The following is a 14,917-nucleotide window of genomic DNA, read 5'->3' as shown; positions in this document are numbered from 1 at the left end:
ATCACGAGAGACACAGAGAGAGACAGGTAGCGACACAGGCAGGGGGAACGCAGGCTCCAGGCAGGGAGCCGGCTGTGCAGCTGGATGCCGGGACTCCAGGATCACGCCCTGGGCTGAAGGCAGGTGCTAAACCGCTGGGGACTCCAGGATCACGCCCTGGGCTGAAGGCAGGTGCTAAACCGCTGGGGACTCCAGGATCACGCCCTGGGCTGAAGGCAGGTGCTAAACCGCTGGGGACTCCAGGATCACGCCCTGGGCTGAAGGCAGGTGCTAAACCGCTGGGGACTCCAGGATCACGCCCTGGGCTGAAGGCAGGTGCTAAACCGCTGGGCCCCACAGCCATGCCCAAGATGAAGGATTTGAACCAGTGCATGCGGGCAGAAAAATGTGAGACTCCACAAAGGAAAGGTGCGACTGACGCTTGAAAGTCCTCTTTATTTATCCACGCAGCACACAGGCTGGGTTTCAGGAACGAGGCTGAGATGCGCGCTGAACACTCCGTGTGGCGATCATCTTCTCCCAAGCTCCACACTTTAGCGTTGTGGAGCGCGATATCGCTGTGCACCCTGACATGGTTCAGCCTGTGGTCATCACGTTCCGGGCTGACCCAGAGAGGAGATCGTGGGCATCAGAAGGACGCCCCAGGGGGAGGGAGGGCGACCTGGGTTCAAAGTCCGTGGGGCCTGGGCCAGCACACCACAGGGGCTCAGCACACGATCACAGGATGAAAGAATGGACGTTGTTGACGTGGTTACACGGAGAAGCAACAGCAAGCGCTCTGACACGTCCATCTTAGAGAAGCTGTAAGATTAACTTACACAATTAATTGAATGGATGCATTTTCCTCAAATTTACCAGGAGGGCAGAAGTTGCAGGTGTTGGAGTGTGGCTTCCCCAGTGTCCCCACATTGGGAGTGGCATGGTCTCATGTCCGGGGTGGGGGGGGCAGAAGCTTTGCTATTGGAGTGGGGGGCAGGGGGCCCTAAGATACATTGGGGAAAATGGAGCTCTCTCAGGCTCAGCACCCCTTGTGGAGGTTGGGCTTCCCCGCTGGACCCTTTGGTCTTCCAGTCTGCCCTGAAGGGTTGATGCCCCACTGCCGAAGAGAAGCTACAGTAAATGAGGAGCTTTTTACTAAGGCCTTCCTTCCTTCCTTCCCTCTCTCCCTCCTTCCTTCCTTCCTTCCTTCCTTCCTTCCTTCTTCCTTCCTTCCCTCCTTAATTTCCTCTCCCTCCTTGCTTCCTTATGTCCCTTCTTGCTTCCTCCCTTTCTTTCTCTGGCCTTCAGTCCACACCTCCCTCCCTCCCTTGCTTTCTTTGAACTGAGCCCTTTACCCCAATTCCCCTGAGGCAGCCCTGTGACAGAGACACCTGCCTGGACTAGAGTTGTAGAATGGGGTGAGAGTGCCACGCCCCACAATAGAAAGGTAGAGAGGCAAGGGCTATGGAATTTTGGTGCTTGTGGTAAGTCTGGTATCCGGTAGCAAAATTATTCTTACCAGTTCTTAAAGGAGTCATGGGTATTCCTGGCTCTTTTGCCTGTCATTGCAAAGTATCATCAGCTTCTCACCTTTCCTAAAGATATGTGTCTGAATTTTGATTGAGATTCCACGGAATCTATTTATTGGTTTATGAAAACGATTTTAATTTGTATTAGTATAAATATATATATATAAATATATACTTAATGTATATCTTTATCAACTGTTTATTTAACATATATATAAATATATATCATCTGTTTATTTGATGCTATCACCTCGAAAGGATATGGATGTATACTTTACTTCTAGGCTTTGGTGCATGCCATTTTCTGGGATTCAGAGGTTCAAGGGTCAGAGCTTCAATGAGATCATAAGGGGGGGTTGCCTTCTTTTTTGCAGGAGATATTTCTCAAAGGCAAAAAGTCCCTAGTCCATTTCCACAAATCCTTGGTGCAGAACAATAGAGTCTTGGAGGAACCAGACCAAAGAACCTTGAGCCATTCTATGTCTATAATTGGGGTCTTGTGCTTGTGTGGGAGTTCTTAAAGGTCACCCATTCTCGCATTCACTTTCATCCAGGGCAGATCAATAGGACTCACCTGTGTAGAGATCAGATGACATGATTTCCACTCGCTCTTCTCTACCTTGTGTCCCTGGTCTTGCTGTTTGCTCTGTGGTCACAGACCAAATTCCATGGAGAAACCAGTTATAAATGTAGAATTCATTCAGGCCGGCTAATTAGGAAAGAGAGGAAAGAAACTGGTTTTCTGGCAGAGACGATCTCGCTAAAGGTATCTCTGGCATCTGAAGGCGATTTACAAGGGTGAAGGTAACATACAGAGAATAGTACGATAACCATGTTGTGGGTGAAAACGCCATCATGGACAAGGCTTACCCTGCAAGCTAAATGTTGATTGGCATTGTCTTGAGTCTCAACATTCACCAAGGGAAGCTCCTGGGGATCGATTGTTCTGGCAATTCTGGATGATATCAGAACCGCCCCACTCACAGGGAAATGATCTCTCCAGGATAGGATTTGTGAATCACAGAGGTCTGGATGGAGTTGGCTGGAATGTTGGGGAGCAGAAGACTTTAACGTCTACTTAGGGCTGGGAGGGGGAGTAGGATCAAAGAACAAACTGGAGTAATGGAGAACAGTAGAGAGAAAAGAGGAGCGGGTGCTGGAGGTTTTGGAAGGAATAGAGGAAGTTTTGGGTGGGGAAACCTGTACATTGGGGCGGCCAGGAGGGACATCACTATGAACAGGAGGGAAAGAAATAGGCTTATGAGTTGAGAGAGGTGGCTGACGCTGGGGAGTGTTCTGTGGACAAAAAGAGTTACGTACAAGAGGAAACGGCCTTGGACAATGAGAGAAGGAAGGAAAAGAGTGGGTAGGTGGAGCTCGGGCTCGAGAGGAGGAAGGAAAAGAGTGGGTAGGTGGAGCTCGGGCTCGAGAGGAGGAAGGAAAAGAGTGGGTAGGTGGAGCTCGGGGTCGAGAGGAGGAAGGAATAGAGTGGATAGGTGGAGCCCTGGTTTGTGAGGAGGAAGCAAAAGAGTGGGTAGGTGGAGCTCGGGGTCCAGAGGAGGAAGGAATGGAGTGGGTAGGTGGAACCCTGGTTCGTGAGGAGGAAGCAAAAGAGTGGGTAGGTGGAGCTCGGGGTCCAGAGGAGGAAGGAATGGAGTGGGTAGGTGGAGCCTGGTGTCGGGAGGAGGAGGGAATAGAGTGGATAGGTGGAGCCCGGGGTCCAGAGGAGGAAGGAATAGAGTGGGTAGGTGGAGCCCGGGGTGGAGAGGAGGAAGGAATAGAGTGCGTAGGTGGAGCCTGGGGTCGAGAAGAAGAAATCCGAGGCAGCTTTTGTGTCATTTCTCCAAGGGCGTTTGGCTAGTTACTCATCTTGACCAAATGAGTAACTGGACATAAGCTCAGACTTACCCCATTATTTATGTCCCACGCCAGGCCGCGCATCATCCCCTGGCTCAATGCCCATTATGATATGTGTGTGCCCCTCCCTCTGGGCACGTCAGCAGGCTCACCAGCCAGGGACATGGCCCCGGGTGCGAGGTTGGAGAGTGATCCCAGGAAATAGCAGACAGAAGAATGTCTGTCATAGGAGACAGACAATTGTCATAGGAGTCCCTAGGCCTTGGGAGAACATGTAGTGTTGCCCCTCACTAGGCAAAGATCGATCAAAGGGCTGTGCTGCAGTCAGGGCCTGGGCACCAAGAGAATGCATCGGAAGCAGGTGTGGGTAAAGTGGGAAGTGCATGCCTCCAGCTAGTTAACTTATTCCCTTCTCCAGAGCCCTCTTACATCACTTAGGTCACTCCATGAATATCAGTGATATTATTAAGAAGTCCAGGTGAATACCTGGAAAACTTCCTGTTTCCTTAGTCGGTTTCATGATTTCCTGGCTTTAACTGTAACCTGGATTTTCCATGAAAATACCACTTCCTTTGCGTATGTCTTAAATAGGGACCCTTCCTCCCAAACTCTACAGTTCTTCGAGCTGGGGATGTACAGTATTTTCCTTGTTTCTTCTGACACCTTCAAGCTATTATTACTCTTCCTCATTAGGAAATCTCTTGTTCCATGGAAACTTTGCTACTCACCATTTCCCTGGCACTCCAGATGTAGATACCCGTTTTTTTCTATGAGAAATTTGCGCTTATCTCAAAGTCTTAGTCTCGAGGCCATCATCGTTTTGAACAAAAATATTTATTTATTAGAGAGAGTTAGCCAGAGAGAGAGAGAGAGACAGAGAATGACAGCGAGAGCAGGACGGAGGGAGGGAGGGATAGAGAGAGAGAGTGAGAGAGAGAGAGAGGGAGGAGAGGCAGTGTGTGTGAGAGAGAGAAGAAGCTGGGGAGGGGCAGAGGGAGAAGTAGAAGGAGACGTCCCACTCAGTGTGGAGTCTGACATGTGGTGATCCCAGGAACCCAGGATCATGATCTGGAGCAGAGGCAGATGCTCAACGCACTGAGCAACCCTGGCACCCCTTGAGTCCATCATCTTGAGTGACCTCAGCGTCCATGTAGATGATCCCATTGAATCTACAGTGTCCATGTAGATTCGATGCTTTGTTTTCTCCTTTGATTTCTTTATCAATAATATCCACATATCCATTCCACCTTAGCTGCTTATGGCCATACCTGGTGTTTTCCAGTACCCAAGAATTATCCCACTTCTGAAATCATGTACTCATACATTGCATTTTCTGACTACCACTTCCTGAGCTTGCAATGTAATCACTGAATTGTTCTTACTTCATGGGGACTACAACCAGTGACCCTTCCTTTCTTCTTATTGATTCTGATTCCTTTTATGTTGATTTCTCTCCTCACCCACTTCAGAATCTCTGATTCCTAATTTCAATGATTTTCTTACCAAAGTCTATGCTCTCTTGCCAGATCTCTTTGTTCTGCTTTCTTGGGCAGAAAATCCCCAGTCTGACAGACTCCAACAATTTGACATTCTGATGTTGATGAATGCTGCTGAACAAAATGTCATACAACGAGGAAGATAGAAAAAAGTAACCGTAATTCTCAATGCCTGTAAGACTGTTCACGGTGAGATTTTTTTTTTATTAGAGTTGAGAAATATGCGAGACAACCTTAATGCACGTCAATAAGGACTTAGGCAAATTGTGGTGCAGCCACGAGAAAATGCTCCGCATCACTTGCCATCAGGGAAGTACGAATCGATCCCACAATGAGATACCACCTCACACCAGTGAGAATGGGGAAAATTAACAAGGCAGGAAACCACAAATGTTGGAGAGGATGTGGAGAAAGGGGAACCCTCCTGCACTGTTGGTGGGAATGTAAACTCGTGCAACCACTCTAGAAAAGTGTGCGGAGGTTCCTCAAAGAGTTCAAACTAGATCTGCCCTACGAGCCAGCAATTGCAGTGCTGGGGATTTACCGCAAACATACAGATGCAATGAAACGCCGGGACACCTGCACCCCGATGTTTCTAGCAGCAATGTCCACAACAGCCAAACTGTGGAAGGAGCCTTGGTGTCCATCAAAAGATGAATGGATCAAGAAGATGTGGTGTATGTATAGAATGGAATATTACTCAGCCATTAGAAACGACAAATACCCACCATTTGCTTCGACGTGGATGGAACTGGAGGGTATTATGCTACGTGAAATAATTCAATCGGAGAAGGACACACATTATAGGGTCTCACTTGTTTGTGGAATATAAAAATAGTGAAAGGGAACAAAGGAGAAAGGAGAAAAATGAGTGGGAAATATCAGAAAGGGAGACAGAACATGAGAGACTGGTAACTCTGGGAAACGAACTGGGAGGGGAAGGGGAGGTGGAGGTGACTGGGTGAAGGGCGCCGTTGGGGGCGCTTGATGGGATGAGCACTGGGTGTTGTTCTGTATGTTGGCAAATTGAACACCAATAATAAATGAATTTATATAAAAAAACGACGGTGCAGCCAATCCTAGAATACGAAAAGGAAATGTCCAGATGTAAAAAATAAGGAGAGACAAGCAGCTGAGGTTATGTTAATGGCAGTCTAGGATGCAGGGGCGTGCAGATGATAAAAGTTGTTAACTGCTAGGGGCTTGGTGTTTGCTGCTTATCTGGAAGTAAAACAACTGTCGTCACTAAGAATTGGAAAGGTCTCTGACTGGTATCTGAGTTAAACATAATTTCCCCTGAGATACCAAAATCCTGTGCCTGGGATGCCTGGGTGGCTCAACCGCTGTGCATCTGCCTTTGGATCAGGGATTGATCCTGGGGACCTGGGATCGAGTTCCGCATAGGGCACCCTGAAGGGAGTCTGCTTCTCTCTCTGCCTGTGTCACTGCCTCTCTCTGTGTGTCTGTCATGGGGAAATAAATAAAATCTTAAAACCAAAATAAAAGAAATCCTGTGCCTACCGCTTGCCCGGGTTTTGAGTCCAAGATGTGAGCTAGGTGATATAGAGATCCACAGCCAAAAATGAAACTGGTTTTAGGTCCATGGGACTTCTGAGGTGTTAGATAGAATATTTGTCACACTGTAGGAGCACCACCATGGTCCAGATCACAAGGAAAGCCCCGCTGAAGGTGAGCTCACAATCCAAAATTAGGAAACAGACGAGCAAACAATCCATGTGAGGGATGGTCAACAGGTATAAAAAAAGGGCATATTTACACAAATACTTCACCAATAATTTCACGTCATGAAAGGCGTAGAACAAGAACTTGAAATTCTATGAAAAAGTACAAGACACTGAAGAACAGATGCCAAAACAAACAAACAACGAAACCAGCCCCAGAAAGAAAAATGGAGTCATTGAGATAAAGAAATCAGTGGATAGTATACACTTCAGATGGACACCACGAACTTTTTAAAGATTGTATATATGTAATCACGAGAGACACAGAGAGAGACAGGTAGCGACACAGGCAGGGGGAATGCAGGCTCCAGGCAGGGAGCCGGCTGTGCAGCTGGATGCCGGGACTCCAGGATCACGCCCTGGGCTGAAGGCAGGTGCTAAACCGCTGGGGACTCCAGGATCACGCCCTGGGCTGAAGGCAGGTGCTAAACCGCTGGGGACTCCAGGATCACGCCCTGGGCTGAAGGCAGGTGCTAAACCGCTGGGCCCCACAGCCATGCCCAAGATGAAGGATTTGAACCAGTGCATGCGGGCAGAAAAATGTGAGACTCCACAAAGGAAAGGTGCGACTGACGCTTGAAAGTCCTCTTTATTTATCCACGCAGCACACAGGCTGGGTTTCAGGAACGAGGCTGAGATGCGCGCTGAACACTCCGTGTGGCGATCATCTTCTCCCAAGCTCCACACTTTAGCGTTGTGGAGCGCGATATCGCTGTGCACCCTGACATGGTTCAGCCTGTGGTCATCACGTTCCGGGCTGACCCAGAGAGGAGATCGTGGGCATCAGAAGGACGCCCCAGGGGGAGGGAGGGCGACCTGGGTTCAAAGTCCGTGGGGCCTGGGCCAGCACACCACAGGGGCTCAGCACACGATCACAGGATGAAAGAATGGACGTTGTTGACGTGGTTACACGGAGAAGCAACAGCAAGCGCTCTGACACGTCCATCTTAGAGAAGCTGTAAGATTAACTTACACAATTAATTGAATGGATGCATTTTCCTCAAATTTACCAGGAGGGCAGAAGTTGCAGGTGTTGGAGTGTGGCTTCCCCAGTGTCCCCACATTGGGAGTGGCATGGTCTCATGTCCGGGGTGGGGGGGGGCAGAAGCTTTGCTATTGGAGTGGGGGGCAGGGGGCCCTAAGATACATTGGGGAAAATGGAGCTCTCTCAGGCTCAGCACCCCTTGTGGAGGTTGGGCTTCCCCGCTGGACCCTTTGGTCTCCCAGTCTGCCCTGCAGGGTTGATGCCCCACTGCCGAAGAGAAGCTACAGTAAATGGGGAGCTTTTTACTAAGGCCTTCCTTCCTTCCTTCCCTCTCTCCCTCCCTCCTTCCTTCCTTCCTTCCTTCCTTCCTTCCTTCCTTCCCTCCTTAATTTCCTCTCCCTCCTTGCTTCCTTATGTCCCTTCTTGCTTCCTCCCTTTCTTTCTCTGGCCTTCAGTCCACACCTCCCTCCCTCCCTTGCTTTCTTTGAACTGAGCCCTTTACCCCAATTCCCCTGAGGCAGCCCTTGTGACAGAGACACCTGCCTGGACTAGAGTTGTAGAATGGGGTGAGAGTGCCACGCCCCACAATAGAAAGGTAGAGAGGCAAGGGCTATGGAATTTTGGTGCTTGTGGTAAGTCTGGTATCCGGTAGCAAAATTATTCTTACCAGTTCTTAAAGGAGTCATGGGTATTCCTGGCTCTTTTGCCTGTCATTGCAAAGTATCATCAGCTTCTCACCTTTCCTAAAGATATGTGTCTGAATTTTGATTGAGATTCCACGGAATCTATTTCTGATTTATGAAACGATTTATGAAAACGATTTTAATTTATATTAATATAAATATATATATAAATATATACTTGATTATATAAAGTATAAATATATACTTGATTGAGATTCCACGGAATCTATTTATGATTTATGAAACGGTTTATGAAAACGATTTTAATTTATATTAATATAAATATATATATATAAATATATACTTAATGTATATCTTTATCAACTGTTTATTTAACATATATATAAATATATATACTATATATATATATATATCATCTGTTTATTTGATGCTATCACCTCGAAAGGATATGGATGTATACTTTACTTCTAGGCTTTGGTGCCTGCCATTTTCTGGGATTCAGAGGTTCAAGGGTCAGAGCTTCAATGAGATCATAAGGGGGGGGTGCCTTCTTTTTTGCAGGAGGTATTTCTCAAAGGCAAAAAGTCCCTAGTCCATTTCCACAAATCCTTGGTGCAGAACAATAGAGTCTTGGAGGAACCAGACCAAAGAATCTTGAACCATTCTATGTCTATAATAGGGGTCTTGTGCTTGTGTGGGAGTTCTTAAAGGTCACCTATTCTCGCATTCACTTTCATCCAGGGCAGATCAATAGGACTCACCTGTGTAGAGATCAGATGACATGATTTCCACTCGCTCTTCTCTACCTTGTGTCCCTGGTCTTGCTGTTTGCTCTGTGGTCACAGACCAAATTCCATGGAGAAACCAGTTATAAATGTAGAATTCATTCAGGCCGGCTAATTAGGAAAGAGAGGAAAGAAACTGATTTTCTGGCAGAGACGATCTCGCTAAAGGTATCTCTGGCATCTGAAGGCGATTTACAAGGGTGAAGGTAACATACAGAGAATAGTACGATAACCATGTTGTGGGTGAAAACGCCATCATGGACAAGGCTTACCCTGCAAGCTAAATGTTGATTGGCATTGTCTTGAGTTCTCAACATTCACCAAGGGAAGCTCCTGGGGATCGATTGTTCTGGCAATTCTGGATGATATCAGAACCGCCCCACTCACAGGGAAATGATCTCTCCAGGATAGGATTTGTGAATCACAGAGGTCTGGATGGAGTTGGCTGGAATGTTGGGGAGCAGAAGACTTTAACGTCTACTTAGGGCTGGGAGGGGGAGTAGGATCAAAGAACAAACTGGAGTAATGGAGAACAGTAGAGAGAAAAGAGGAGCGGGTGCTGGAGGTTTTGGAAGGAATAGAGGAAGTTTTGGGTGGGGAAACCTGTACATTGGGGCGGCCAGGAGGGACATCACTATGAACAGGAGGGAAAGAGATAGGCTTATGAGTTGAGAGAGGTGGCTGACGCTGGGGAGTGTTCTGTGGACAAAAAGAGTTACATACAAGAGGAAACGGCCTTGGACAATGAGAGAAGGAAGGAAAAGAGTGGGTAGGTGGAGCTCGGGCTCGAGAGGAGGAAGGAAAAGAGTGGGTAGGTGGAGCTCGGGGTCGAGAGGAGGAAGGAATAGAGTGGATAGGTGGAGCCCTGGTTTGTGAGGAGGAAGCAAAAGAGTGGGTAGGTGGAGCTCGGGGTCCAGAGGAGGAAGGAATGGAGTGGGTAGGTGGAACCCTGGTTCGTGAGGAGGAAGCAAAAGAGTGGGTAGGTGGAGCTCGGGGTCCAGAGGAGGAAGGAATGGAGTGGGTAGGTGGAGCCTGGTGTCGGGAGGAGGAGGGAATAGAGTGGATAGGTGGAGCCCGGGGTCCAGAGGAGGAAGGAATAGAGTGGGTAGGTGGAGCCCGGGGTGGAGAGGAGGAAGGAATAGAGTGCGTAGGTGGAGCCTGGGGTCGAGAAGAAGAAATCCGAGGCAGCTTTTGTGTCATTTCTCCAAGGGCGTTTGGCTAGTTACTCATCTTGACCAAATGAGTAACTGGACATAAGCTCAGACTTACCCCATTATTTATGTCCCACGCCAGGCCGCGCATCATCCCCTGGCTCAATGCCCATTATGATATGTGTGTGCCCCTCCCTCTGGGCACGTCAGCAGGCTCACCAGCCAGGGACATGGCCCCGGGTGCGAGGTTGGAGAGTGATCCCAGGAAATAGCAGACAGAAGAATGTCTGTCATAGGAGACAGACAATTGTCATAGGAGTCCCTAGGCCTTGGGAGAACATGTAGTGTTGCCCCTCACTAGGCAAAGATCGATCAAAGGGCTGTGCTGCAGTCAGGGCCTGGGCACCAAGAGAATGCATCGGAAGCAGGTGTGGGTAAAGTGGGAAGTGCATGCCTCCAGCTAGTTAACTTATTCCCTTCTCCAGAGCCCTCTTACATCACTTAGGTCACTCTATGAATATCAGTTATATTATTAAGAAGTCCAGGTGAATACCTGACAACTTCCTGTGTCCTTGGACGGTTTCTTGATTTCCTGTTTCTTGAATTTCCTTGCTTTAACTGAAACCTGGGTTTTCCATGAAAATACTGCTTCCTCATATCTATTCAGTCCTTGTTTTTGTGGATTGTTCCACGGGACTTCTTAAAGGGGAATTTTAGGAGTCCCCCTTAAAATTTCTTGCAGAGGTGGTTTGGAGGTCACAGATTCTTTCAGTTCCTGCCTGTCTTGGAAGCTCTTTATCTCTCCTTCCATTCTGAATGAGAGCCTTGCTGGACAAAGTATTCCTGTTTGCATGTTTTTCTCATTTAGGATCCTCAATATATCCTGCCAGCCCTTTCTGGCCTCTCAGGTCTCTGTGGAGAGGTCTGCTATTACACTAATACTCCTCCTCATTAAAATCAGGGATTTCTTGTCTCTTGCTGTTTTAAGGATCTTCTCTTTATCTTTGGAATTTGCAAGCTTAACTATTAAATGTCGAGGTTTTGAATGGTTTTTATTGACTTTAGGGGAGATCTCTCTATTTCCAGGATCTGAATGCCTGTTTCCATTCCCAGGTTAGGAAAGTGTTCTGCCATGATTTGTTCAAATACATATTCTGGACCTCTGTCCCTTTCGGCACCCTCGGGAACCCTAATTAAACGTAGGTTTTTCTTCCTCAGGCTGTCACTTATTTCCCTTAATCTATCTTCATGATCTTTTAATTGTTTGTCTCTTTTTTCCTCAGTTTCCCTCTTTGCCACAAACTTGTCTTCTATGTCACTCACTCGTTCTTCCTCTTAGTTAACCCTCGTCGTTTGGACTTCTAGTTTGGATTGCATCTCATTCAATTGATTTTTAATTTCTGCCTGATTAGATCTAAATTTGTAGTCATGAAATCTCTTGAGTCCTTTATTCTTTTTTCTAGAGCCACCAGTAGCTTTATAATAGTGCTTCTGAATTGTTTTTCTGACATTGAATTGTAATCCAAATTTTGTAACTGTGGGAGAGAGAACTGTTTCTGATTCTTTCTTTTGAGGTGAGGTTTTCCTTCTATTTATTTTGGTCAGTGCAGAGTGGGCAAAAACAAGTTGTATTGGGAAAAGATAAAAATAGCGGAGAGAAAGTAGGTAAGAAAAGAGAAAAAAAGAAAAAAGGAAGAAAAAAAGAAAAAAGAGTAGAAAAAGAGAAAGAAAAAGAAAGGAAAGAAAGGGTGGGGATAGCAAACAGAAATCAAAAAGCAAAACAAACAAACAAACAAACCAAAAATACGAAAACAAAATACCACGGGGGAGTATCTTCTGATTCTGTATACTTTCTTTCCCTTGACTTCCCCTGGAACTTGTCCGTCTAGCTGGTTTTCTGGGGGTGGGGCCTGTTGTGCTGTGTTTCAGGTGTTAGCACTTTGTGGAACTGCTCTGCCCCTTGCCTGGTGTAGGGCTCAGTGTGGGTTGTTTACCCTGGGAGGCCCCTGGAGGAACAACCCCAGTGGTGGCGGTAGCTCTGGAGCCCTGGATTCAGCCCCCGCAGTAACTATGGAGCTCTCAGTCTGCAGGGGCCTGGATGCTCCGGGGCGTTGCCACTTATCTGCTCAGGTGGGGGCAGGAGCGTCCTTGCTGTCCTGGGCCCTCCTGGGCTCTTCCTGTCCCGGAGGGAGGTCGGATCCTGGGCTGTGTCCCGGCGCCCTGTGCTTCCAGGCTTGCGCTCTTGGATTCGCGCTCCAGGCGGGGCAGCCCCCTCTCCCCCTCTCCGTGGAGCTGCAGTCTGAGCCCCTCCGAGCTACTCCCAGGGCCGCGCAGCCTCCTCTCCGCGGAGTCGCTACCTGAGCCCCTCCGAGCTGCTCCCGGAGCCGCGCAGCCCCCTCCACGTGGAACCTCGGCCGGAGCCCCTCTGAGCTGCTCCCGGGTCAAGCCCAACTGCTCCCGGATCCAGCCATGTACGCGCTGCAGCCTTTTAGGTAGCTGGCGTGGTCTCCCCGGGGCGCAGGTGTCGGTTAGTGTCCCATGGAGCCTGAGGGCATCCCCGTCCTCCTGCGGTCCTGCTCTAACTCCCTGTGAGCCACTTTCTGTCCGTTAACATTGGTGAAGCTCCTGCTTCTCCGGGATGGTGCTTTCCTGTCCTGGGGGCACTCGCCCGGCCTTAGCCTGGCTCCTCGGGGGGCCCCTCCCCCTTGTATGCCTTTTTTTTTTCTTTATTTACTTCCCCCCCCCCCCCCCCCGTCTTCCTACCTTGATAGAGGCACGAACTCTTCTCACTGTAGCATCCCAGCTGTTCTCTCTTTAAATCTCAGGCCGAATTTGTAGATTTTCAGGATGATTTGAATGTTATCTAGGTAATTTGGTGGGGACAGGTGACATGGGGACCCTACTCTTTCACCATCTTGCCCCTCCTTCCGTCCAGTGACTTTGAATGACACATTAGACTGCCCCCTCCAAAACCAGCAGAATACAAATTGTTTCTATTGTCTCAGCAAATTTGACATATTACAAGTTAAAACTGGGAGAACAAACCTGCAATGACTTGGAGGCTAAATAATATGCTACTAAGAGGTCAATGAAGAAATCAAAAACCACAGAGCTGCTTTCGCTGTGTGTAAGAGGGAAGTTTTTATCAATACAAGACACAAAACCTCAACAGAAATACAATTTTCTGAAAGATTATATGGCAATAAATTGGATAATGTAGATGAAATGGATCAATTCCTAGACATGTATGATCTTCCAACACTGCTGGATCAGAAAGAATTCGAAAATTTAAACAGACACTTTCAAACAAAGGTCCATGACCAGATGGCATCACAAGAGAAGTCTACCGGGGCGCCTGGTTGGCTCTGCGGTTGAGCACCTACCCCTGGCTTGGGCGTGATCTGTGGCCTCTGGATCGAGTCCCACATCGGGCTCCTTGCATGGAGCCTGCTTCTTCCTCTGCCTGTGTCTCTGCCTCTCTCTGTGTGTGTCTTTCATGAATAAATAAATAAAATCCTTAAAAAAACAAGAGAAGTCTACCAAACATTTAAAGAGTTAACAGCTATTCTACTCAAAGTATTCCTAAATAGAGAAGAGGAAGGAAAACATTAAAATCCATTCTATGAAGTCAGCATTACTCTCGATACCAAAACCAGGTAGAGATGCCACACACAAAAGAAAACTACAGGCCACAATCTCTGAAGACATACCTGCAAATATCTTCAACAAAATATTAGCTGAGTCCAGCAATACATTAAAAATTTAATTTACCAGGATCAAGTAGGATTTTTTCCAGGGACACCAGGAAATATTTGATTCCCAAATCAATCAGTGTGATACATCCCCTTAACAAGAGGAAGGATAAAAGCCTATGACAAAATACACATTTGCTCATGATAAAACTCTCAACAAAGTGGGCTCAATGGAATAAAGGCCATATATGAAAAAAGCCATCATACTTAATGGTGGAAAAAAAAATGAATCTTTCCATCTCAGATTAGGAAAAACACAAGGATATCTACTTTCACCATTTTATCCAAATAGTATTGGAAGTCCTAGCTGCAGAAATCAAACAAGAAAAAGAAATAAAAGATATCCAAATTGGAAAGGAAAAAGTAAGACTGTCATTCAGTGTAGATGACATGATACTGTATATAGAAAGCTCTAAAGACTCTACCAAAGAACTAGCACAATAAATGAATTCAGTAAAGTTGCAGGATATAAAATTAATCTATAGAAATATGTTGTGTTTCTGATCATTATTATTGTAGGTCTAGAAAGAGAAGTTAAGAGAAATTTAACCAAAGAGGTGAAAGACATACACTATGAAAACAGTAAGCTATTGATGTAATAAATTGAAGATAATATTATTAATATCCCTACTACTCAAAGCAATCTACAGATATAGTGTAATCCCTATCAAAATACCAACATTTTCTACAGAACTAGATTACTCCTAAAACTTGTGTGGAACAAGTCTTTGAATAGCCAAAGCAATCTTCAGAAAGAAGAACAAAGCTGGAGATATGACAAGCATAGACTCAAAGAGATACTATAAAGTTATAATAACCAAAACCATATGGTACTGGCACAAAAATGGATGGATTAACAGCACAGTATAGAGACCACAGAAATAAACCGCTCCTATATTGTCAATTAATATAGGACAAAGGCAAGAATATACAATGGAAAAAAGACTGTCTTTTCAATAATGCTGTTGGGAAAACTCAACTACTTTCTTATACTAAA

The 14,917-nt window shown here is 46.7% G+C and overlaps 1 long non-coding RNA gene across 2 annotated transcripts; it reads right to left on the bottom strand.

Annotated features, from left to right (window-relative positions):
- Nucleotides 1-415: 415 nt before the first annotated feature.
- LOC112642242 (uncharacterized) lies at nt 416-10,478 on the bottom strand. 2 transcript variants are annotated; one of them, XR_007402419.1, is made up of 5 exons: nt 10,287-10,478; nt 8,994-9,128; nt 6,383-7,559; nt 2,083-2,217; nt 416-801 (listed from the first exon to the last, which is right to left on the bottom strand). It is a non-coding gene; the product is annotated as an uncharacterized LOC112642242 (long non-coding RNA). The 2 variants fall into 2 exon arrangements; XR_003125108.3 differs by lacking the exon at nt 10,287-10,478 and adding an exon at nt 9,290-10,276.
- Between the last annotated feature and the right edge of the window lie 4,439 nt (nt 10,479-14,917).

Source organism: Canis lupus, chromosome 15, assembly GCF_003254725.2.
Source record: "Canis lupus dingo isolate Sandy chromosome 15, ASM325472v2, whole genome shotgun sequence".
In the NCBI taxonomy this organism is placed as follows: domain Eukaryota; kingdom Metazoa; phylum Chordata; class Mammalia; order Carnivora; family Canidae; genus Canis; species Canis lupus.
Note: the sequence above shows the minus strand (reverse complement) of the source record. Positions and strands in the feature narration are given on the sequence as shown.